Genomic DNA, 26,210 nt, shown 5'->3' with positions numbered 1-26,210 from the left:
TGGCAATGTATGTATAAGCAAGAAGTACAATGCAGTGTATGAATGATGCTTCTGGAGTAAATTGGGAGAAAAAGCACTAATTTCAGAGACATAAGTTAAAAACACACATCAGCAGGAAATTTAACTCCTTGTAAACTAAAGCTAAACAGTATACTACAGATTTATCACTGTCTTCTACACCACTCAGTGTACCTTTTAATATTATTTGGTTTTTACTTTCATTACTTTACTTTTTTTGTGCATTAAAGTGATTACAATTAAGCACAACCTACAAGGGTACATTTAAAATACTTTGGTAGGTAGGGGGTGAAAAACTTAATTTTACACTGAGATTTGTGACTGTCTGCTTTTGTGGTTGGTCTGTTGATTTGTTTGGGATTTTTTAAAGGAAAACTTAAATGGGTAAAAGTATTGTAACTTGAGCTTTGTTGAGTGTTTAGGTGAGGTAGATGTGTTATGCCTAAAATGGCTTAGGTGTTATTTGTCTGCCCATGGTAGATAGGGTGGTTTATTTTGTTTTCTGTAGCAGTGTTTCAAATTAATTGCACTAGTTTAGATAGCTCACTGATAGGGCATAGATTAAATTAAAATTTCCCTTTGATATTCATAGAGAATTGAAAAACATTCGTGCATTTACCTACCTCTTGCAGAAATAACTATAAACATCTGATGATGAAATTAGTTCCACAGTCTGTTAACTGAAAGGACTGAAGTATAAACGGGGTTGTGACAGGAAATCAACAAAAAAACACTAGGTTACATAATATAAAAAAGCCACCTCTCTGTTGCATTATGAGCCACAGGTAGTAAGTTCTCTGTACAAGTGTATGCTCTGCATCTCTATGAAAAAGTGTAGTAAAAAACAGAAATCAATGCAGTTCCTGAAATCAAATGTTTTATGGATAACACAGTAAAAAGTAGTTGGACAAAACAGAATATGGAGAAACCACTCTCTAACTTTTAAAATAGTAAATAATGAGATTCAAAGTGTATGAAAAGATAACTCTGCTGCTTCCACTGAACAGCATCCTCATCCCTAGAACCCTTCCATCCCAGCACTGATATCAGCCTGCAGTAGCTCCTCACTGTGCTCTGTGTGTACCTCACAGATTACAGCTGAAATAACAGGGAATAAGAGGACTTCTGTACCATAGAGTCTATTTGCTTCCTTTACTTACAAATCAAAGAACTAAAAATTAGCAGATGAGTATCATAGTTTAGATTTTAACTTCTCATGGACCACATCTTGATTAGAAATTATCATCATCCTGTAATGCCACTGCTTACAACACTTAGTTAAACTCCAGTTGCTAAGTTCTGTTCTTATTCATTTCTGAAAGTACATGTAAAGCAGGAATCCTTCCAGTTATCCAGAGATGAAGTTTTGCTTATTTGGAACAGAAAATTATGACGTTAGCTGCCTCTATCACTGCTGACTGTGTTTCTTCAAATGAGTCATCTCCTACCCCTGAGGGAACACAGCAAATCCTATTTCTTTTTGCTTCATTTTAAAAGTTGTTTTGGGAATGCTTAGCACAGCAAAAGCCAGTCTGCTTGCACTGGTAGAACTGGGAACATTTTAATCCTACATTCCATTTGACCAAAATTTGTTCTTTTGTAATCCACTGCTTAGCAGAACAACTAGGTGACTGCAGATACTGCAGCTGATGAAAGCGTGAGTTGCCTGTAGGCACACTGATTAAAAATCTTATTAATGAAAGAAAGAACCCTGCATATGTAGCATGAGCTGTTTTCTGAGAGGCAATAAGATAGCACATGCTGGCCTAAACAGCAAGCTTGCACACGCTTTAGTTTATGTACAATGTTTTATTTTGAGGACTGTGACTTCAAAATACTATAACTTCTAAACATGTAAAGCCGAACCGTAATGTCTTAAAAAGAGAACACTCACACTGATATGGAAGAATGGTGTTGTTGCAAGTAGGAACTGGAGGTTTTGTTAGCGTGTTATAGCTGTTGGGGAGGAACAGACCCTCACTTGTGGTATTTATGAAATACTTTTTTCTATATTTGAATTATAAGACAAAATGTAATTTCACATGTGAAAAAATATAAGGTGCATAATCATAATTGCAGAAAAGACTAATCATTAAATTGTACCGTAGGTGTTTCATAATGTTTTAGTTTTGTCTCTTATTGCATGAACTTACTATGGATTGTTGGAACAATCTGCAAGTCCCAGAAGCTAGGGAAGACTGCCTGAGGAAAGACTACATTGTCTATCCTGTTGCTTACACTCTTTCCCTAAGGATTTGCTACTAGACCTCATAAAAACAAGATACTCAGATGCAACGTGGCAGTTCTCTAATGCCCTTGTTTGATTGATTGTGCTAATTCCTGGAGTTTAATTCTTGGAGCATGGAATATAGTTTTCAGGGGCTTGGATGCAGGTGGCTGCCTAACCCTTAAGATCCAGAGCCTAAACAGAGACATGGCCAGAATAGAAATAAGTGGGCTTCTGTTAGTACCTAAGAAAATAGCTGAGGTACTAAGACAAACTGAACGTTGAGTGTTTCACCTGAGAGTCTCATGCCAGGGTTACATTGTGGTGCCTGTGTTGCTAAATCAGTTCTGTCCAAAGACAGGTGATGGCAACCCCTTCACTATGCCTTCTTGCTTTCTTCCTTTCTCTGCTTTCTCGGAGCATATTCTTCACTTTGAATGTCATTTACAATCCCTCTCCTTTTTGCTGAGCTGGAGGTTAGTATACTTAGCACTTTTCTTTTTAAAAAGAGAAAGGTGTCACATGAAAAATATGTGCCTTTTTTTGCTTATCCTGAATGTATTTCTGCTTTCAGCTTTTGCTCTGTTACTATTTAAGCAGCGTTATTTTTCTTTACAGGAAAAGAACAGTAGAGGGAGGTGTTCTCTAACTTTGTTTCTAGCAGCTGTTCTGAAGTTTGTAATGAAAATCAGCTTTACCATGTGATTTGAGTGATATGTGAATACAACAGCTATTTCATTGTGCCCTAAACATTCTGTGTCTGAAAACAGAAGCTGAAAGACTGTGGAAAGTGTCCAAAATACCTACCATATGCTCTGGGACTGAATTTGAGTGTGTTTATTCAGACACTTGGAAGGCTTTATAATACATTTTTGAGGGGAGGTAATTCTGGTTCCGTAAGTTCAAAAAAGTCATACCAAGGTTGACCGGTATACATTTTAGTGAAACATACATTTTAATGAAACTGATTTTGGCTAGAAACTGTGTTTTCTAGATTTCAAGACTCTTGGGGAAAATAATGTGATTGTTCTGATCATTATATAAATTTATAAATTTACTTTTAAATTATAAATTTACTTTTAAAATTCAGATACATTTTTTAAACATAATTCCAAGTGTTGGCCTCATGGCTTCTTAGGGTCAGTTTCTGTATACTTGTTGTACATCTCTGGATTTACTGAGCTGTGATTCTTTTCCCTCTATTACTGTCCTTTTCTGTTTCCTTTTCCTTTCATTCTCCCAGCAGTCCTGTGCATCCTTTTTCCTCCATCTTGCCCACACTCTTCTCTTTACCACACACTTCTCCTACAGTCTCCCTGCGTTAATCTGCACATAAGTTTTCTTTTTTGGACACTCCTTATTGCAGAGATTGTGGTCTCATCCTCTCTTACCTGTCCTGCCCCTGCCTTCTCTGCCTTTGTGCCCATTTGCTATCCTCTGCTGTGCACCATTTCCCAAAAACAAGGACGCTCAGTGTGATACAGTCTGTTGCCAACCACTCCATACTCAGATTCATGCTGCTCTCAATCCCATCTTGCTGTATTTCTTAACAGGTTTACTTTCACTGAACCTTGAAGATAACAGCATTGTGTTGTTGAAAGGGGTGTATCCCAACAAAAACACAAGGTCAGAGTCTAGCCATCCTGAGCAATATGGTCTCAGAAAAACTGTAATAGTTTGTTATAAGCAAAATATTTACATTGCGGTGGTGATAAAAGTGCAAGTGTCTGCACACCTTGTGTAACCAGAAAGGTAACTTCGGATGAGTTTCTTTTCTGGATGTCAGTTAGTGGATGAAAGTAGGTTTTGTCATAATGGACATATGGATTCCTTGCCAGCCATTTCCAAAAGGATCCTTGTCCTCTCAGTAACCTCATTTGTAAAATGGGGGAACAATACCTTCCGCCTTCGATGGTATTGCTCAGTAATTGGGTCTTTGAAGCATGGTCTTTTGGCTTCCATCCCAGTGCACCTGTGCCATGGTGAAAGGGCATTTGATGGGGCTGTTTGTCTCTGTCTCTCAAACTGCTGCTATGCTGGTCAGACACTTTCCCAGGTGGGGAGCCATATGTCGCAATTGCTTATGTTTGATGGCTTTGATTAGGCATTTTTCTTTCAACTAAATGAAAATTGTCAGATTTTAAACAGAAGTATTAAGTGTGTCCATTTGTGGGTAAAAAGCAAAGTCTGTAGAAGCTGTGAAGAAAGCAAGCAGTAAAAGTTGAGTAAAATGGGTACAAAATCTGAGCCCCAGCAGTATATCTGAGAAGTGTAACTTCTGATAATAGCATGGATTTACATGCCCATAAGGAGTACAATGGACTTCTATAGATTAACAAGTTACTACCCTTCTTCTTTTTCAGAAGGTAGAAACAAACTGTTTGTTAGCCTTCTTTATTCTGCAAGCTATGAGTTGCTTTATATACAAATTACAGTGTGACATTTATTTTCATTTATGTTCTTTCCTGTGTGGATGTTTTTACACAAAGACATTTAGGACATGTTCTCTTGTTAATCTGGGGGTATCAAAGTATGAAAACTATTAGTACACGGATGCTATTCACCTCGCTAAATTTATAGCAAAAAAATGTAAAATTAGCATTTTCTTCCAGTCTTGGGTCACATTTTAAACTCATTAATGTTGTATTGTTCTCAGGATGGGGCTGGGGAGAAGTAAGTACAGGTTCCTGAAGCATTACTTCCCACAGGAGAGAAAAGTTTACATGAAAGCTGTTTGCAGTATGGATAGCAAAAAGATTTATGCAACTCATACTTAATTGATAGTATCTATAGGTACATTGTATAGAAAAGTATTTACTGCTTGCTGGGTTTTTTTTCCATTAACAGAAGTAAAAAAATCAATGGTCAACTGTGCTAGGAGTGGGTGCTTACTACTTTAGAAAGAACATTGCATTATTTTGACTTCTAAAATTCAGCAGAGCAAGGCCTATAATGCTTGCTTGCTGACAGGTGAACGAGGATTATTAACGACCAGGACTGTATTGTCATAGAATTTTCATGTGCAGTCATTTAACTTAGGGTTGTACTTACCATGTCTAGTTGATACAAGTAATGTAATTGTATTATACACATACACCTTTATACACAGTTTTTATTTGCATCCAGAAAGAAAATGTCATTAGGGGAAATAATTTCAGATCAGCTACTTCTGTGTGTCTTCCTGGTATGTAAGTGGCATTTGACTAATGTGAATAATCTGATAAGGAACACAGCAGCATCTAAATTTGAATTAAAAATCCACCCCCTAGAATGAGTAGTAAAGCTTAAATGAGGGAAACCAAACTGCTGTTTTGTCTTGTATGTAGTACAGTAAACTTCTTTTTCATTTCAGTGATTTCTTTGGAATTTAAAAGTTGTTTGGTTTCTTAGATTAAAAACTGTCAAGAACAGTGTCTTAACTATGTCTTTCCCTAGTCCTTGATAAATTGGATTTTGTGTTGCATTAAGTGCAGTTCATTTCAGAAGACTTAATGAGGACCTTCACAGTAAAGTCAAATTGTGAATGAATGGGCTCCTGACCGAATACTTACTGCCCAACTGGTAGGTGAAGGCTTTTTAATCTCATAATTTGGTTAAAGAGGAAAAAGATCTTGGATTTGAGTGTAGCTTACTAGTAGGGTCCTGTTTGGACACCGGAATTGTAAAATCCGCATGAAAGAAGCAGTTTCAGTGATTCAGCTTGGGGCCACAACAGTTGCTACTTATCCATTACTGTTGGCTGTGCCTGCACGTGGTTAATGCTAATACTCAAGTCTCACTCCAAGAAAGTGTAAATTCATAACCTGACTAACAAAAAGCACTGGACCAAAAAAGCTGCCCAGTTTAAAACAGTAAAGAAAGAGATATTACAAATATCCCAAACATCGCATGTGTAGGAACTCTGGAACCTCAGGCTCTGGCACATGTTTGTTCCACATGTCTGTCACATTGGAAAGTGGTTATTATGACATGTCAGCAGGACATGTCATTTAAGTGTTGATTTTTGTGGAATAACATTTGAAAGTGAACAGGCTTGCCATTTGCTGAAGTATGTTTGAATGACAGCTGTTCTGTTTCCCTAGATTTCAACAAGAAAACTAGCTTGAAGTTTTCAGGAGCTAAATCTGTCACTTCTTGATACAAAGGAAATTGGAAGGGCTGGAGCACTGACAGCAGTGGGGATAGAAGCACAGTTGCAGAATAAAAATCAGAAGTAAGTACAGATTTACTTTGCTCTTTAATTTACATTCTTGCGGTGTTTGAGAGCCCAAAGCAGAATAGGGGTACTATAAGGCCACTACTAGTAAAAATATTTTCACAAGGCTTTTGGGGGTATATAATCTACCTTCCTCACTACATCACTGAAGGCTACAGTTAGCACAGAACTGAGAACTGAAGGCAAAGATAGCATAGCTGTGGCTGTGCATCCTCAACAGCGGGACCAAGCTGGAATCTATCCTGCATATTGCACTTGGCATTGGTTTATGACGCTTATATGTGCGATGGTAATCCTCACCATTCTCAAAACTCTCAGTATCTAGTGCATGGTTATAAATTAATGCTTTGGGTATCACATCTTTGTTTCTACAACTGCTTCTAATGAAGTTCTCTGTGTGCAGATTTTATTTAAATTCTACTTTTCTTTTGATCTTGCTGTTAGTATTTGAAGTTGACTGATATTTATCACTGTGTTCTCACTACCTGCCTAGTTTCCCTGGTGCATACCCCATGGCCTTCTTGCTTAATGCCGAACTGGCAAAGATGCTGGCAAACTTTATCATAGACAAGCTGATGAAGTCAGACTAATGACTTAGGCTGGGTTCTGAACTTAGAGCTTTTGCCATTTTGGTTGAGGTATTTTTCTGTTTTGATTCTCTTTGGGAGGGGTAAGGAGTGTTACACCCAACAAAAACTCTCAGTATTCAAGCAGCTACTAAGCTAGCAAAGCTAGTCTGGCAAACTTTAGCTTAATATTTGGTAAGCATTCAGTGATACATGATGGAGGCCTTGAGCAAGTCAAATGAGTATTTTAATTCATAGGTTTTAGTGTGTTTCTCCTACTGTTAGGTTACTCTTTTTAAAAGTGGCTGTATTTTACTGTCAGTATCATTTTAAATGAAATAGTGCTCATTTCAGGATAAATGAAAGGGAAGTGTTACCGTAAATCAAATCTGTGATAAGTGTTCTTCTGTTGGTACAGATGGCATCTGTGTATTTTTATCACTACAAATCACTCACAGTTCAAGTCATACTTAGTCCAATATCTTGCTTTATGTTTATTAAAATAATCACAGGTTTAGATACGATATTAATCACTCAGTTCTTTGGAAACATTTGGATTGGTAGATGAAAACACATATTTATTTTGAGAAAGCAAATGATACAATTTTCCACATATTTGTAAAGCTGGAAATAATAAACTTTATTGCAAAGCAGTGAATTAGTAAGCTGGAATCTGATTTGTTAGCCTTATTTTTCTCATACATGATTTATCAGTCATACATTGCAAGTGCATGACTGATAAATCGAGACTTTGAATAGTACCGGTAGATGCACTGGGGGCAGTTACCTACATTTAAATATATACTACATTTATGGTTGGGTTTTGGTTTTTGTTTTTCAGAAGTCTCAGTCTGTTGGTAAGATTCCCCAGGAAGTCTTGCATTTGTTTTTTATACTGCGATAAGTCTTGCATTTGTTTTTTGTACTGTGATGATTACATTCCAGCTCTGAACTGGTGTCCTGGGTTCAGCAGTAGCAGTCATTTTTTGTGCTCCTTAGGAGCTGGTGCAGCAGTGTTTTTGACTTTCGGCCTGGGAACAGCGCTGATAACACCGATGTTTTTAGTTACTGCTGGCTGGGTTTAAACCATGACAACTGGTAATTCCACAGCTGTGCTAGCTTCGAGGGGAGGACAGCAAGTTTTTAAAGGTTAGGTTTTCAGATAGAAGACAACTAGTTGGATCTAATAGATTTGGATCAAACTACCTTTTAATTTCACTTCTGGGGATTGCTGGTGACTTTGTTAGCATAGCCAAAACAGTTTACAGACTCTTTTGCATTATACAGGTTACCTGTGCTCCAGAGATGCCCGCTCTCAGATTAAGAGTGCCCTGTTTATTCTTCCAGCCCCTGAGCCAAACCCATAACCACGGAACGGGCAAACAGAGCCGTAAGCGCCTACGTGCCCCTGCTCTTTGCTGTATCTGGTGAGTTTTTCTAACTTATACTATAATGTCTACATAAAAATGGATTGTGAATCCATTTAATAATATTGGCAGTGTTCCACATAGCAGTAGACATGAACTGTGGGCTGTGTTCTACTTCATCTTTACAAAATGATAAAGAGGGCGCAAATTAGCTCCAAGCTTTCCAAACTATGAGCCTGAAGGAGAACAAAAAGGATAACTTCTTCATTCTCTCAAATGAAAACCAGTTGCCCCCTGCTTTCCTCAGGATATGTGAGGGAAGCAGGCCTGCATGTACAAAAGATGTGAAGTGATGCCAACTGATTATATAACCTATGTGACCTGATCAAGATAGACAACTTCTGACTTAGTTACTGGTGTTTTCATAATTAAGGCAGTTTTCCTGTTCTGAACCTCAGCATTTACCCAGTTGAATTAACTTTTAAGGAATGGTATTCAAACTATGAAATATTTAAATTCAACTAAGATGTAGCCAGGTTAATTTTGCACCAGTAACATTTATTGAAAACTGAGAGAAAACGTGTTTCTGTAGGCAGACACACCCGACCTAACCAGTTTCAAATTTGTACACACTTGCATTAGCAAATTGTAGCTTGCTTTGCTCAACTGAAGTATGAGTCACAAAGATATCAAAGAAAATAACATCCAAAATTCCACTTTAAGGGTAACACATAATTATACAATTGGTTGACTCAAATGAGCAGTTGTCTTCATAAGCAGAATTATCTTGAATGACCTTCTATCTAAATGTCTTTACACAAAGGGCCAACACTTGCTAACCCTGTTTGTGTGAACCCTCAGAGCATGTCAGCAGAACTGTTCAAAGGGCAGGGTTACAGTCAGGATAGCTTCAGCAGTGCTGAGATACTTGTGTGTAAGAACATGGGAGGTGGGCTTTTGTATTTCTTTCTTTGTTCCTGTAGTACATATAACAAATGTATTTTACTGTTAAATAGTCTGGATGTACCAGGAGAGAATGACATTTGTATTCATGGCATAAAATACAGCTTGAAAGAGTTCCCTTTCTTCACTTGATTGGAAAAATTCATTTGCCCCCCACAGTGGAGAACAGGCAAATTTTTCACTTAGGTTTTTTGGTTGGAAGTAATTCCATTAACTTCAGGGCAGTTGCTCAGTATTTACTGTCATGCAACTGAGTTCAGAATGTGCACCCTCAGACAGGAAAACACTCAGAAAACAACTGTGAGAAGATCACACTGCAGAAGATTGTAACGAAGAAAAAGGAATATTCCAGAAAATAATTTGCCTAATCTATTTTATAAATTCCTATTTAAACATGCATACATTTATATTCACGTATTTACACATCATAGGAAAGGGGACATCAAAAGTCACCCAGTTCAGCCACTGTGATGAGCTGGGATCAGCTTTGCCAAGAGCATGTTACGTGAGAAGCGATAGTTTACTATTAGGACTTGCTGAAATGGAATTCTGCTCTTTGTAATGAAGTGCAGGCAGAAGATATAAATATTTTACCTTGAGTAACCTAAAATTCATGACAGAACTTGAGAGTAAAAAGGATGATCCCATATACACACATTTTCCTATCGGCTAAGAATCTTCACTGTCTTACCATTATAATGATGGATCTATCATGCTTTACCAACTGCCATACTCAAATAGGGGGAGGGGGTGTTTGGTAGAAATGGCTTATAATACCTTACATATTGAGGTGTTACTAATGTTTGGAATAAACCTAAATGTATTAAATATACAGTAATATCCATGTTTGTAAACAGAAATAAATGTCATTAGGAGATAATTTGATATGTATGTAATTAAGTAACATTCTCTACTGGAATTATATGCATAGTACTTCCCATATTGGTTCAAATTTCATTAATACTAAAATGCAAAAAGAGCACCATGCAGTTGTATGAAACTGTAATTCTTAAAAATTATTTACAAGATGGAGTTATTTTCCTGACTAAAAACATCATTTGGCTTTGTGTGTTATAGCAACTTGCATTCAATCTGGAAGGAAGAGCTGGAGCTATAAGAGCAAAATATTAAGGTACTATTGTGCAATTCTTCTGGAATTTCGCTGTGTAGCAATAAATGTCAAACATGTCTTGTAATTCCCTTATGATAGTGGTTACCTCGGTAAGGTACTGTTTCAGTGTATTTCTTTACTTTCTCCTTTTTCCACTTTATCAGTCAGCACAAGATACCAGCTTGCACTAACTTACTGTATACTCTTTAATGATGTCATGATGTAATAATATTGTATGTCCCAGAAAACACAATGGGAACTCCATATTAAAATACTGTATAGTTATTTCTTGCACTTGATTATAAGTGTGGAGCAAGTCTAAATCAAAAAATCATATTTAATTCACACACACAAAATATTACTAGAGTAACAAACCAGAAATTTCCAGATACAAGAGAGCAGAAGTTGTTTGCCTCACATCTGCAGGAATGCACTCAGTGAATTGGTAAGGCAGATGGTGCAATTTTTCTACCAAATCCTGTAAAATTGCTAATGCAAGGTTTCTCCCATCTGTAACTCATTGTAGTGAGACCAGCTGTTCTTGTGTTTTCGACCACATCCATTTCATAATTGCAAAATTCGTCTCTTGGGTTTGGATTTGATCCAAATTCAAATTTATAAAACAAAAATAAAATGGCAAACTGCAACACCAGATCTACCCTGCTTGTCACTCCGCTTTGAATGCAGTGCCTCCTACGCTTCATATTATGGCTTGACTCATTTGTGAATGTGGATGCACATACAAAAATACAATCAGAACTACTTTTTAACTGTGGTGTTATGGTGTGTATATATAGCAACAGGTTATACAATAACATTAGTTAATTAGATATTATTAAAGCAAGGTTTTATAAATCTCAGACATCATGTAAGAAAGACATTTAATATAGGGAATAAAATGTATTTGTAAGTATTACAGTGATTTAAAAATACTTAAAGCCTATAATAATCTGTTGTTTGCTAGGATTATAACTGGATTTTACTACTCATATTTGTGTGCATAGGCTCAACTCCTTGAATACCATGACTCACTCCACTGGTAGGTGAGTACCATCTTTCTTTCTACATCTTGTTTGTGGTTTCTTGGCAAGTATTTTCAAATGCAGATGCCTGGCATTAATTAAGGGGCCTAGTCTTTGGATGTAGTGGCTTGAAGTTCATGTTGCATTAGGGAGTATTCAGTAGTTTTGAATGTCATATTACTGGCTTGGCATATTAAATAATTGCCATCTTTTCTACTAAACCATAAGAATGTAATCTGTGGTCATTTAATTTGACATTAGCTACTGAAGAGAGGGAATAGAGCAGACTGAATAGATAATCCAGGGACTGGTTTATGTTTCTGATAATGCAACTTGTTCTGCAGTGGCAATGGACAGGTTACAGCATGCCTATAATTATATATCATATAAACACATTACAGCAGTAGTTTCTATAGGCACAGTTCCAGGAACAACCTGAGGTTGTTCTAAATAACAAATATAACACCACTGCAAAGTGTGGGAAACAGTGCATAACATCAGTAAAAACGCTCATGCTGGTAGGACTATCATTGGGCTGTTGTGCACATAAATAATACAAGAAAAAAATAATTAATTGCAGATTGTTAGGAAGCAGTTGGAAGTAATTGTTTTGCCAAATTAGTAGTCTTGAAGATAACACCACATTCACTAGAAAATTTGTTACTGGCTCAATTTAGCAAGAATATATGAAAGGGAGGTTAACTGAGTGCCTGTTCTCTAAAATAATTGAAAAAGGCCTTTTTTTGAGAAAGCATCTTTTTCCTCCTAATCGTTATATCTTGTCTAATTGCCAGCTGCTGAGCTAGTTGATGTTTCAAGTATATAAAAGGGAGTGATGGACATGTATGCAGAATATGTAGAAGCATTTTTGGTTGATTACATGGACCAAGCTGGGAGATACGTGCAGCTCTTTGTGACGAGTGAGTTTTTCCTATGGCAAGGTGGCTCCTGGAGTTCATACATTAGCTTATATTATAGCTCTACATTCAAAGATAAAATACACATAATGGTTTCTTCTAACAGTTCTTCTCTACTGCTGCTTAAATCTTTATGAAATATGGTTGGAACATAACAGGTACTTTTCTTTTCCAAGAACTTTTCATAATGGTCTAAGAAGGATTTCCTAACCACTAATAAGGATATCACTGGTGGTTTTTGCCCTTGTTGGAAGTGGCTCACTAAAAACCAAACATACAAAACCTCAAAACAAAAAAAATATGCTTTAAATAACTGCCTATTACATATGCTGCAAGGGATTGAAAATGCACAAGTTAAAAATGTATCATCCTGTCATCTTACTCATAACAGGAACAGCATATCCACAGCATGTGGATAGGGTTTCAGTGTGGCTCAGGTGGACTGTGCTGACCCTTTTCTATGAGCCACACATAGGTTCCAGCATGTTGTCAGTGCTGACTGCCCAGAAAGCCACTGAAAATAGATATAAAGCCTGCAGTAGGAAATACTGAGATCCATCAACTTACCCTTTCTTTTCCACTCCAAATTCTTTTAAAACCTGCACTTTTTTTTTTTTTTTTTTTTTTGCTTTCTAGCACATGAATTATGCCAAAACTGATCAAATGCATTAATTTTCATTCCTGACATCTTTTTGTTGGTTTAGTGTTTTACTCCAAAACTCTGGAGGATAGGATATAAAACACCCATTTATTGAAGGACAGTTTATTTTAGAACTAGCATACAGCAGAAGAAAGGAATGTATATATCTAATCCAGTTCCTCAGGTAAGAAAGGAAAATGGTGTAAAAATCAGACAATAAAAGCTAGGATTCTTATTCTCAGTCTGCAGCTAAAACATTATGTTTTGTGATGAGTCACTTAACATCCTTTTCCTTAGTCTGCCACCTGTAATATGGTACAAAACAACAGTTTTCCATGAATGTGTACTGACTAAAAAGGGAAAATTATTTCACATCTTTATGAGGATACACAGATGCAATGCAATGCAATGCAATGGCACAGTATGGTCATTGTTTTGTATAATGAATAGAAACTATGGGTTTCTTTGTACAGTTTCTCTTTAAAGAAAGCGATTTATCTTTAAAGAAAGGAATATATCTCAGAGAAAATATTTTGGACAGTACTTATGGATTAGAAGAGCTTGTCTATAGCAGCTTTTAGAAACATCGGGCATGTGATCTTGGCTTGCTCTCAGAATAACTTTGATGCTTATCATTCTTATTACTATTATTATTTTTGTATAGATGATTAAATGTCATAACACTTGGAAATTAATGTCCTATTTAATTACAATAGAAGGACAGCTGTTAGGTGTAGTGATGACTGTTCTTTATTTCACCGTCTTTGAAGCTTAACTCCACCCTACAAAGCTCCTTCTTCCTGATTTATACCCATAATTTCCTCTGTAAAATGCTTGCACAAGATCAATGGGTATTGCCGTCCATTCAAAACACCACCAAGGTTACAAATCAAAACTGTTTGAGTCACAGTAAAATTGCCTCGTCACTTATCTTCCCCCAGTGCTTTGGGGTAAGGTAATTCTGGAGTACTTACAATTCTGCTCTAGTCTACAATGAAAGTTACATAGCACGGTCCAGTCTATTGTTCTAGTGTTATCAGACTATAAACATCTGAATCTTTATGAATATTTTACTAAAATCAGACGTGATATTACTTCAGTTTGTGAATTTTCAACATAATTATCTTTCAGGTAATTTCTGTCAGGTCAGTTATTTTTCCTTTGCGTTGTATTTTGCCCAGTCATTGGCCCAATTAATAGTGACAAAGCTTCTTCAAATGCAAGATTTGTTTTCACATTTTGATTGTATTATAAGAATCCCAGAACCACGTAACTTCTATAAATACAAAACTGATCTCAGTAAAAGAAGTAAGGACTATCATAATTACAGTGATGCTCTAGCTTTGAGTTACTGTGTAAGACTCTCTTAGCACATACAACTTTTGGAGGTAATGAACTCTGCATTCTGCAAAAAAGTTCTAAATTCTTGTGAAAGTAATTATGGCATCATGCTGACCTTTATTTTGCATATAAAGGTTTTGAATCTCAAATCTGAAATGAAATGCCATCCTTTTTCCCATTTTGAAGACAGCAAGTTGGAATAAAGCACTCTAATGCTGTGATGGGGCTCTTGCTGTGTTTTTATAAGATGGTAGTTCCTGGTTTAACAGTCCTTTGTAGGTCACTCCCAGCAGAAAGGTAACATCGCATGGAACCACACAATCTGTCCCAGTACAATCAGCTCTCAAACATCCTGTCTGGCCTAAGGCAGTTTGTAGCTTCTTGGGCAAAGCCAAACAGCTTCCAGGCTAAGTGTAGGGATTTCGGGATTCTTCTGAGCAGTTTTGCAACCCCTGACTAATTCTAAACAAGTGTGTTTGGTTTGTCTACCAAAGTAGTTGTTTCTGCTTTTGGTACTCTTTCAGGTATTACTAGAGAGAGTCTGTTCTGGTTTGGTTTAATTTTATTAAAGTGGATATTTCTTAGATATTATTAACTTTGTTATCTTAAGTTCTTTAACCTGTGAAAGGAAGTTGAGTTTTTCTCCCTGTTCACCACAAACAGTTCTAGAAATAACAATTTCAATTGTCAGCAAGGGAAATTCCAGCTAAATTTGAGGAAAATAACCTGATGACAGCAGTTAAGCATTGGAATGTATTGTCTGCGAAGGTTTTGCTGCTGCTAGAAAGGGACCGAAAAACATTAAGAAGCATTTAGGCACAGCTTTGTATGGAATGACCTCTCAAGGTCCTTTCTCCTCCTACTGTTGATGAAACATGGAAAGAAATAAAGTGTGCCTTATTCCTTTTCAGCCTCACAGAGGCTTAGATTTCTTTCCTTGTCAAGGCAGAAGTTATGACCCTGACATGCTTGTATTCTGTTGGTGTATTGGTTTATTGTCTGTTCAGTTTGTGTGGCTTTTAGAAGCAGGTTTTGCGATTGTATGCGACAAAGATAATCAAGGTACTTTGTAGTTCTCTTTCACTTTTCTTTTTAGACTGACAAAGCATCTTTACAATATGAATTAAATTACAACGGTCATTCTTACAGGCTTAAACTGTCATATCCATGAAAAATACACCAACATATGTAAGTCCTCACACAAATGTAACTGGAACAGAGACAAGTCTTGCATCCTTAAAGTTTTGTCACTCAAGACTCTGATTAGTTGGGGAAAAACACCCCAAACTCTTAACTCTAAGAAGCGATATTGCATTTTCCCTTAAAGTTTATATTATAGGCAAACTCAGGGTTTATCCTTAGAACTTTGAAATTCTTACCTGTGACAGTTTCTCCAGGATGTTTAACTCACTGGGATGAGGGAATGGTAGTTAAGCTCATTTGACAGAGAGAGCTTTCATATGTCCGAAATCCTAGAATGAAATTCTTCGCACATGTTTATGCATTTGTGAAATCAGAGGTCTTTGTGCTGTGTTTACTGAACAGCTTTTGTGAGATATAAATACCAGCACATTCTGGTAACATTTCTAACAAACAGAATGGTCTACTCAATCCCAATATGGTCCTGTGTTAGAGCAGATTGGATACTACGCTTCAACGATGGGAAATGCATTTAAATTTTATCCAATGGCCTGTACTGTTTATAAATTTAGATACATTGTGGGTGTATAGAAGCTGATTGTATAGCTTTATTCATTACATGCTTTATATCAAGTTTTGGCTTCTATTCTGTTTAATGATTGCACATTAGCATTCTTCTAGATCTTTGCCACATGAAACTTCCTGCAGAACTAGTTTGAACTAATAACACCTGCTGAAAGAATATTCTTTCTTCTGTCCCTGTCATTAGGAAAACTCACTATTGATAGCTGATGATTTTCCAGTACTCTTCTCAGTTCATGAAACTACAAACTAGATGCTCACAGACCAGCCATGTTTCTGAAACCACATTCTGCATTCATAGGTGGACAAATAGGGGGCTGATGGATCATTTATGAAAGGCTTCTGATGATTACCTTCTGCTTTGGCCACAGGTAGAAGTTTCTTCCGTGTGCTTCTGACTGGTCAGTTGGGTTATCAGCTGACTTGCAATTAAAACAAGGCAATTATTATGTCAAGAGTTCTGGAAGTGATAGTCTAAATTGCACTGACCACAGAATTAGTAGTTTGTGAATTAGAGGCTTGTGGGGGAGTTATTTTCTCTTCACTCTCGCTGTCTGCAAAGCACATGCTTCTTTCTACTACATTGAGTTTATTTTAGACACGTGCTCTTCAGTGTAAAATGCTTTCATTCTATTTTGTGGATAATCTTCCTTAGAGACGCAGAAGCTGTGCTGCTAGGAAGGGGGGAACATCTTTTCTGGTACAGTTAAAATGGTTGGTTTTGTTGTTGTTATGAGGTGAGAATTTTACCAGTAGCTTTAATGGCTGGTAAGAATAGCTTGTAAATGGACTAAGCCAGGTATGGCATAGACCATGCACACAAACACCTAGTGACTGAAAGTTGCCATCTCTTAGTTACCCTTCAGGTTTCACTTTAGGAAAAAAAATCTGGTACTCTTCTCTTAAAACAGTGAATCTTGGTTTTCAGAGGGTACAGATGAGCATGGAAGAACAATCTCTCTCTTGCAAGGAAGTTAAAATTTCTCAAGTTGATTACCTTCAACAGCCTCTCAAGTAAGGACTGCTCTCATTTACAGGTATTATAAAATATTTAATATTGTCTTTAAGATTTTATGCAAATAGAATAGTCTTAAAACACTCTTAAGTTTTTTAAGCCTCTTTTAATATGGCTGAAAGCCTGAACCTGTTCATGGCTTAAGATTCTCACTTGTTCCCTGATCTAGCAGCAGTAGGAAGTAGGAAAGTGGCCACGTTGACAAATACTCCAAAATACTGGTGTCAGTTCATGTAGGTCACTGACAAAAGTGACTAAATACAAGTGAGAACATTGCTGGTCACTTCAGCTGCCTGAAGTTAGTGCCGTACACATACCTTTGGATCCCTAGTCACTTCTTTCAGTGCTATTCAATATGCCAGTACTGGAAGAACAAGAGCCTAACAACCTGGCTTTTCGTGCAACAGGAGTAGCATCACACTTGGTTAATAAATTGCCTGTGTAACAGATAAATTGAGACTAAAAAGTTCTGTCTTTCTGAATCCTGAAAATGCACTTCAGGAACTGCTGTTTCACACCATACACTCCAGAAGTTGTTACTTTCTGAGAAGTTTGTAGGAAGGGTGTATATTGTGCCATTGTTACAGGAGAAAAGAAAGTGAACGCTAAAGAACATTCATTGAACTCAATTAATGTGGCAGTATTACATATCATGCATAGGCTTGTTTTAATGTGTATGTGTAGGTATGCTTGCTTTTTAGTATGTGTATACCTGACAAGTTATGCAAGTAAAGACTTTTATTGACAAATATAATAGTGCAAAAATAAAAATACTTGTAAGAGAACAAATATGTGTGAACCATATAGCAGAAAGCAGGAGTATTACCTATGTGTGAATAAGTTATTGTAGAAAATAGAATCTGGTAATATTTAAATGCATCTCTGTAAAATACATAAATGTTTGAGGAAAAGGTAAATAATCTGATACAAATATAAAAGCACCAGCTCATGTGGATGGAAAGAACAGCATCAGTTATTGGTATTTTGCATATGTAAACTCATACGTATGTAAATCGCCGGTATTCCAACAGGGAACCTCTTCACAGTGCTACTTGTTGAGGATAGCCAGTATCTAGAGATGATAAGAAACTAATTTGTTAAGCTTCTTTAAATGAGGGAATAGAAGACAGTGAAAGCAAAGACTTTAATCTCTCACTGCTTAATGGACTTTGCTCTTACTCCATAGCCTTATATAGAATACATGTGTATAAAGACCCGCCTTGGAGAAGGGGGCAAAGTATAACATTATTCATAATAAAAGAGTAATCATTGGTATCATGATAAGTTGTTTGAAAACATAATTTACAAACATGAATGTGGCTGTCTAGGGGAAGGTATATGGAAGGTTGCCTTTACAGAATTTGCATGTTCTCTTTGATCTCTGATCCAGGAGGAAATTTACAGAACTTGAGAAAAGAGTAATTCTACTGAGAGGTTAAAACTACAAAATGCAGTCTGAGTCAGAGTTACAGTAGTTACCAACATGGTGAGTTGTATGCTACCCTACCACACACCTACTCGACTCTTCAAATGTTGTTATAAGCAAAGAAGTTTGACAGTCTGATATGGTGTTTCCCATTCTGAAGCTGGTACTCCTCTCAGAGAATTGGAAGTGAGAACGACTCAGGTAGCTGATGGCACAGGATGACCGAGCCCCTGCTTGTTCTCTCAGGAATGCTATGTTCACTTGGCTGATGCACTTTGATGAGGCACCGATCATTAATCATTCCTCTTTCAACTTTCCATTTTCACAGACTCATGCTGTACATAAATAAGAGGGAGAGACTGAAGTAAAAAAGAGTTGCAAGATAAATGTTTGTGCTTCCTAAAGCCCATTTCTAATGCCAGGTAAGTTTTAATGGCTCGGAGCATTTACTGGTTTTAGTAGCAGCATGGAATAGGATTAGCTTTACCTTAGTACAACTCTTGTATTCTATTTCATGTAGAGGATTGATTGACCAGCTGCTATGTTTCCAGTGGGCACGAGTAAAGCAAGTCTGAAAATAAGCAGTTAGTGGAACTGGGTCAAAATAAAAATGCCCTCCTCAAGCAAGCCCAGCAGTTGTGCTTTTAAAATAGCCGTTCTCATTCTGAAATTAAAATTAAAATATACATTTAATTGAAATGTTTTGATTTGGACTTTTCTCAACCTTAAGTATCAATAAAAAGAAGTTATAAAACTAAGCGAACAGCACCCTCCGTCCTTATCAGGAAAAGAATCTCACTTTTTGAAGAACTTGTCAGGTGTCTTGTGGCCCTTCATTGTATTCCAATACACACCACAAATCATACAACACATACAACCAGAAACCCAAATATTCATTGCTTCACTTAAGGCTCCTGTCTAAATTATTTCTTGTGCTAAATCAACAGTCTTTACTGCAAAAAGGTTTTAAACGGTAATGAAAACATTTGTGCTTAAATGGGTTATAAAAGCCATAAAGCCTTCCCATAAATGAAAGCTCTTGTAAACAAAATAAGGAGTCCTATTTAAAAGAACTGTTTCATGTTGTTTACACTGCCAAGTTGCTGATAGTGCATAAAGTTGTTCTCTTAATAATGAGTTGCTTAGAGCAACGCCCATCATCCAAAAATGTGTTACCTTGTAGGCGATCTACATTTTAATCAGCTGATGAAACAGATGTGGGAGGATTGTCATGAGTTGTTTCTGAAATCTGAGAGAAGCAAATACAGACCTATGGGGAGAAAAAAGCACCACTGAGTTGTCTTCTTACTTTCTACCTGACCAGGAGAGATCAATTAGAAATGTAAACTTTCACAAAAGTGGAAGTCCTAATTTAATGACTCAAATCGATTAAGTTGTTAAAATGATGTTCTACACAACGTTCTACTTAAGCAAAACCAAAAGCTTGCTGAATGCATCCATAACCTGGAAACCTCCGTGCTACATAAAGACAAAACAGGATAAACTGTACTCACAGCAACAGTTGAAATGTCAGATTTAAATGACAGGAATACAGCAAAATCTAGGTCACTTCAAGGAAGAGGAACTATGGAAAGAACCCTTAAATTTTATGACAGAAAGATACGTGCTTATAAGTCTTTAAATATATTTATCCAAATAACATGGTATAAAAGAGAAATACTTAGGTCACAATATGGAGACGACGTGTTTCAGTCACCCCTTTTGGATAGTGGAACAGTTGTGGCTACAGAAGCATGAAGCAGGTTAAATTGTCCCTGTTCCAGTTTCTGTGACCAGACTGAGGCAGATATTTCAATCTATGTTCTAATTTATGTGTAGCTATAACATACATTGACCAAAGAACTGGCTATCAATTACACTTGTAACTTTAAATTCCTGTCATCCTTGGCCACAGAAATCTTACAGCAGTTGAATAATGTGGAGATGCTAATGCATGGGAAATTAAGTAGACCTTGAAGCATTTTTTATTTTTGATAGGTTATTAGGTGGAAAAAACAGTCTATAAAATCTATATTAGATTTTGTTTATGGATATTAAGAACTTACCCCCATAGTTTTAGTAGTTTTATGTAGTTTTTAATTATTATTTTTTTTAGACAAATTCTGAACGCTTTTCTGTGCTATTGGCCTAAGGAATTCAGATTTTCTTTAAAGACAGACCAGCTGTTTCTAGGACAGATTTTTAGTTATGTACAAGTGAAAGCCAAGATAAATAAATGCCCACATCCCTGTCTTGCTCTTCCTAAAGATCCAAGGTACCGACATTTATTTTAAAGTATGTCACAATCGCAGCTCCTTTATCTCCTTTAATAAAGAGGATTGTTCCTTAGGCAGTCTGTCCAGGGGAGGGAAATGCAAATTGTTGCTTTGGAACTGAACTCATTTCCTGCTCCTTGGTCATAATGAATGTAATATCTTTCCTTGGCATGAAATTTGAAAGTATCTAGCTCCGCAGATCAGCTGTTCTGTACTATGTTCCACATGGCTGCAGGCCCTTTTCCTTTATCAGTTTTCTTAGAGCATCGCTGAACTATACATTAGAACTGGCAGCATAATATAGATATCACTGATTATCAGAGGACTTCTGCAGTATCGTGAAGAGAGGAAAGTTTAGCGTCATCTTTTGTTATTTATTTTGTACTAAGCCTTATCGTTGGATAAAATTCTGGCTGTAGCATACAGTGTTGTATTCTTAAGTTATTTTTTTGCAGTCAGTATTTGGGAAATGATGACTGGCAATGTTTCATTAAAATGAGGCTTTCACTCTTTAGCATGCTGAATAAGGTCTTTAATGGATAGGAGAAAAGTTGCTCAACGTGTTTGGTGATCAAACAAAAAATCTCGTGCATAGTATTAATCATCTGAAACAAAGTAAATTAACTGTTAAATAACCTCAATAACTCAAACAGGAAAATGGTTAGAGCAAAAGAGTGACTTCTGCTTACACTGCTGATTATTTCACTTCATAGAATGAAATACAATCTGTTGAGCTTTGGAGTTGTTGAAGATACTGACAGCCATCACGAAGTGTCCTTACAAAACAAATTAATTCTATTCTGTTTTGTCACTCTGTGTACTGTTGTTATACTATAATACAAAGACTGTTTTTCCCCTCTGCTGGTATAGCAAAAGTAGGTGTATATGTGCATGTTCCTGGACAATTTTAGATTATAAATTATCTTAGTTATTGATAATTAGATGCAATTCTTAAATGTAATTTTTTTTGTATGTTTGATAAACCAGAGCAGTATGTTCCAAGGATTCCCATTTCTTTTTGAAGGGTATAAACTTCTACTGATTTCACTATTAATTACAAGGAAACTACTAATGGGATAAGAGAGTTTTCCTTCAAAATCAGTCACTTTATAGTCTAATCAATAGTTAATGCCAGTATAGTAAATTATAGTCTTAGAAACATACCCTAAGCTCTGATTAACCCTTTCTGCTTGTTGAATTTTCTTACTATAACTTGTAAAGAGAATTAAAATTCTCAAATCACGTAAGAAACAGTTCCAATCCAATCTTGCTAGCATTGCAAGGTACCTTGCTAGAATACACTTAAAATAAAATATAAAATAATACAGCAGATAAAAAGTCATTGTGGATGAGCATATAGCAATGCTTATATGCGCTATATGAAATGATGGACTCTGAGCAGCCTATTAGTGCTCTAGTGCAAGACTCTGGTCATGACAGAACTCCAGGAAAACATCAGATTAGTGGCAGTCCAAAAAGGTGAATCAAACATTAGAAGCTATTAATAACAGAGAACAAAACAGTAAACATTATTGCACCATTGTATAAGTATGTGATTTTTCCACATCTGGAATAATGTGCAATGATCTATTAGAACTGGAAAAGTGTCATGGAAGGGGTATTAATCAACCACGATATGCAATAACATTTCTATGAAGAAGACTGAATAAGGCTGCTGGTATTTTTTTTCTTCTAGCCTGGAAGAGAGAGGATGTAAGAGAGATAACATTGGACAGAAGAACTAGGGGCTGTTGAACTAAGAGCCAGAATCTAAAGGAGGTTCTTCATGCAGCAGTAGCAGATCTCCTGAAGTTTCAGAGGACTTTGTGTGGACGAGAAGCTTACATGAATTCAAGGAGTGTACTGAGGAAGTCCATGGATGTGAGACTGCAAGTTATTGGTAAGAAAAAAACCATCTTGTCCTTATGAAATACCCACAGTTGAAAATAGTTGGTGAGTGGAAAAGTACTGAGTGAGAAATGTTACACTGGGTTATCCTCTTCAGACATTTCTGGAAAACACTGATGGTTCTTTAGCATCTGCATCTGTCTGAGATCTAGACTGTGTCTTGATCTGAACTGTCATAGGTGCTCTTACGTTTTTAGTTGAAATATAAATAGCAGGTGGTGCTGTCCTAAAGCAAGATCAAGGTATTTCCTAAGAGGTGGGCTTTTTTCTTGGGTTTTGTGGGTTGTTTTTTCCCCTCGTGGGAAATAGGGTATGTTGCGATTGCAGAGGCACAAACCAGAAGGGCAAAGGTTTAGGTAGTACAAATAACAACCTGTCACCTCCTCTCTCAGAACTCTCTGTCCTGAAGTTGCAGATGGGGTGCCAGGTGCTACAGAGCCAACACTCCCTCTACACTAGCTAGGTTTTCCCAGGTCAGATCTTTGCTCAATACTCATCTGATTTTAATCTTTCCCAATCATCTCCTGGTGGCTCCTTTATAATCCCCTCTACCCCAGTGTGTTTGCATGCTACATGCACACAAATGTACCTGTCTATCAGGAGGTTCAAGCAGGAGATCAGAGACCCTGATGTTCTGGAGTTTTTTGTATGCAGAGCTTCTGCAGTTGTTTAATGAAAGAAGAGGTATTAGAGGACAAAAGTTATTCTGAAGTGCTGTTTTATTACACAGTGTACCAGCTTCGCAGCCAAAGATCGTATTCTCTGTTTTCCCAGGTGGCAAGGCTGTGTTTGCAGAAGAGTAGGTTTAACTTCACTGTTTATAAGCATTTACATTCTTCCCCATTTCCCTGACCAGTCAATTCTCCATCCTTATATATTCATATTATAAGCAATGTCTGATTTCTTTCTTCATTCCAATTCATTCTGCCTCTGTGCTTCCAGAAATGTATTACTCTGTATTCTGCTTGATGACAAATGTTACCTACATATCCACAGAGAATTAAGGGCAGAAAGACAGTTGAGAAGCAAAAGCTTTGGAAAAAAAAAATAAGAATAATAAAAAGGACACTCAAATCAGAAAGTGCAGTCTGCCTATACAAGCAGTTTCATGTAAGGCAGACTCAAGAAGCCTGACCTGCGTAAGATAAGCTATGACCATAACTAAGTAATATTTACTATGAACGCACAACTTCTGATTTAACAGAGCTCAGCTTCTTAAAAGACAATGATCTATTTGTGATTTAAACAGCAGGTTCTAGATACTACCTGTCTTGTCTGAAAATAGCTGGCTTCATCTTTATAGGCAATGAATGGTGTTAAGGTTTGGCTGGTTAAACAAGAGCAGAGCTCCGTAGCCAGGTTGTCCCAGCCATTTGGAATGAGGAGAGAGGCAGTATTGTGTAAATTCCTTTCTCTGCTAGGTGTTGTCCCATTATCAGCGCAGTCTGACCCAGATAGCCCAGGGTTAAAAGGTTAATACGAACAAAGGGACTGCACTGGGCTATCTGGAGCAGTGTCTGCAGACAGGCATCTTCCACCAAACCTCAAGTGCATTATGGATGTTTCTTCAAAGGGAGGATCAGAAAACTGAAGCCTCTGCTTGCCAGCTGGCTCTGACTTCCCCTTCAATCTCTAATGCCCTCCTTTCACCTGAAAGCAGATTTTTATCTCTGCCTCATCAAGTTGCTTATGGGGTACAGCTGCCTGCCAGTTTGCTGGCTTCTTAACCCTCTCTTCCTCAACCCCTTCAGCTTCCCAACCCCATATGGTAAATAATTTAAGTATAGACGTCAGAACACATTTCCTGTAGTGGTCTTCCCAAATGACTATTTTTCTCTCCTATTTTACACCAAAATACAGTTTTATTCCTCCTAGCCACAGTTGTCACAGCAAGAACTCGTACTGAACAGGTAGTGCCCTACAAGATAGCGAATGCAGTACCATTCTTGGTTTGAGATGCACACAAAACTTTGGTCACATTAAAATTCAAATGCTTTGTTTGAGGCTCTTTTCATTAACTGGTACAGATCGCTGTGCATATATTACTTACTGTTATTATTTATGACTCCAGTAATCCCTGCCACATCTATAAAGTTCTGCGGAAGTTATTTTGTATTTCCATTACAATGGGATGACTTAGGGCTTGCTTTCTGCTGACCCGTGTAAGAAATTTCCAAGACACTCTTTATTAAACAGAGCACTGTACTGCATGCAGGCAAGAGTCTCAAGCTGGCTAACCAGCAGTGTTTTCCACATTCTATGCTATACCATTTTTCTTCCCCTGAGGAATTTTGCAGGAGTTTCTGTAATTTCCTACTGAAGATAAACCAGTTTCTTATGGTTTGTGTCAAATAGGGCATTGGCTGTTGTAACCATGTTTCATTGCTTTCCAAGAGATGGTCTTTCCCAAATTATGTTGTGAGAAGCCACCAATAGTTTTTTCAAGCTGGTGAACTTGTTTTAAGAGAACATAGGTTTTCTTTGCATACAGTTCCTTTGAAATCAGCAGATTTACCTCTAATGCATTTTATATACATGTATGTAAACTAGATTGTCTCTTTGGGTTTAATGCCTCAAGGAAAAGCAATACTTTTAATAGTTGATGGATATCTCTTCAGTACCCTAAAATACTGAATTGCTGTAGGACCTCATCCCAAGATTCATAGCTGTCCAACTGCCTGTTGCACAGATTTTGTTAGCACTTTTTAATTTCTGGGACAGAGCTTGCAGTGAATGGCCAACGTAATGCCACGTAGAACAATGCAGCTGGTATTGCTCCATTATGTCAGAGGTGTTTTGCTGTAACATGGTCCTTTAGAAACTTGTGACTGTACTGTGTGACTTTAAAGCATAGTGAGTGGAGGGGGGTGGGGGAAGACAAAATTAAGAATCTGAGGTTTATTATTAAGGGTAATATTTATTGCACAAGATTCTACAATTATGGTATTGCTACATTTCCTTGCTGAACCAAGTTAACTTCTCAGTTACGGCTTGCCCGACACAGCCAGAGGAACCCAAACCAAAAAACACTGGATTGAGAAACCAACTGGAGTTTCACATTCTTCTGTCCGGACTTGGGGTAAGCAACCAACTCCATCCTTTACACGTGAGCGTTGCTGTCCATCTGTAACGATGGGTCCGGTTGCCCAGGGCTGCCTGTCCTGTGCAGGCATGCACGCACTCAGGAAACAGACGCGTGTGGCAGAGCGCTACCGCTGCGGGCACAGTTTGCTGCGGGGGGGAAGGCGAGGGAGGGCTCCCGCAGATGCAAAGTGCTCTGCGGGTAAGTTCACAACCTCCTGCGAAGTATTTGAGTAATTAAGTAGCAGATAACTATGTATTTACACTCCCGCTACACACGCTGTAAACACTTTCATAACAAAGGGGTTTCTTACACAGCGTTACGCTGCATTTTCCCCTACTTTCTCCATTAGCGAGGTTCCATCGCGGTGCTGTACCCGAAGCCTGGAACCCA

At 37.3% G+C, this 26,210-nt stretch overlaps 1 long non-coding RNA gene across 1 annotated transcript; it reads left to right on the top strand.

Moving 5' to 3' along the window:
- The first annotated feature begins 8,141 nt into the window (after positions 1–8,141).
- Positions 8,142–17,418, top strand: LOC133214826 (uncharacterized). The gene is made up of 4 exons (XR_009726240.1): positions 8,142–8,454; positions 11,473–11,511; positions 17,039–17,124; positions 17,226–17,418. It is a non-coding gene; the product is annotated as an uncharacterized LOC133214826 (long non-coding RNA).
- The last annotated feature ends 8,792 nt before the right edge of the window (positions 17,419–26,210 follow it).

Source organism: Neopsephotus bourkii, unplaced genomic scaffold (genome assembly GCF_033783945.1).
Source record: "Neopsephotus bourkii isolate Nb327-2 ecotype Australia unplaced genomic scaffold, CSIRO-AGI_Nbou_v1 NB_936, whole genome shotgun sequence".
In the NCBI taxonomy this organism is placed as follows: Eukaryota; Metazoa; Chordata; class Aves; order Psittaciformes; family Psittacidae; genus Neopsephotus; species Neopsephotus bourkii.
Note: the sequence above shows the minus strand (reverse complement) of the source record. Positions and strands in the feature narration are given on the sequence as shown.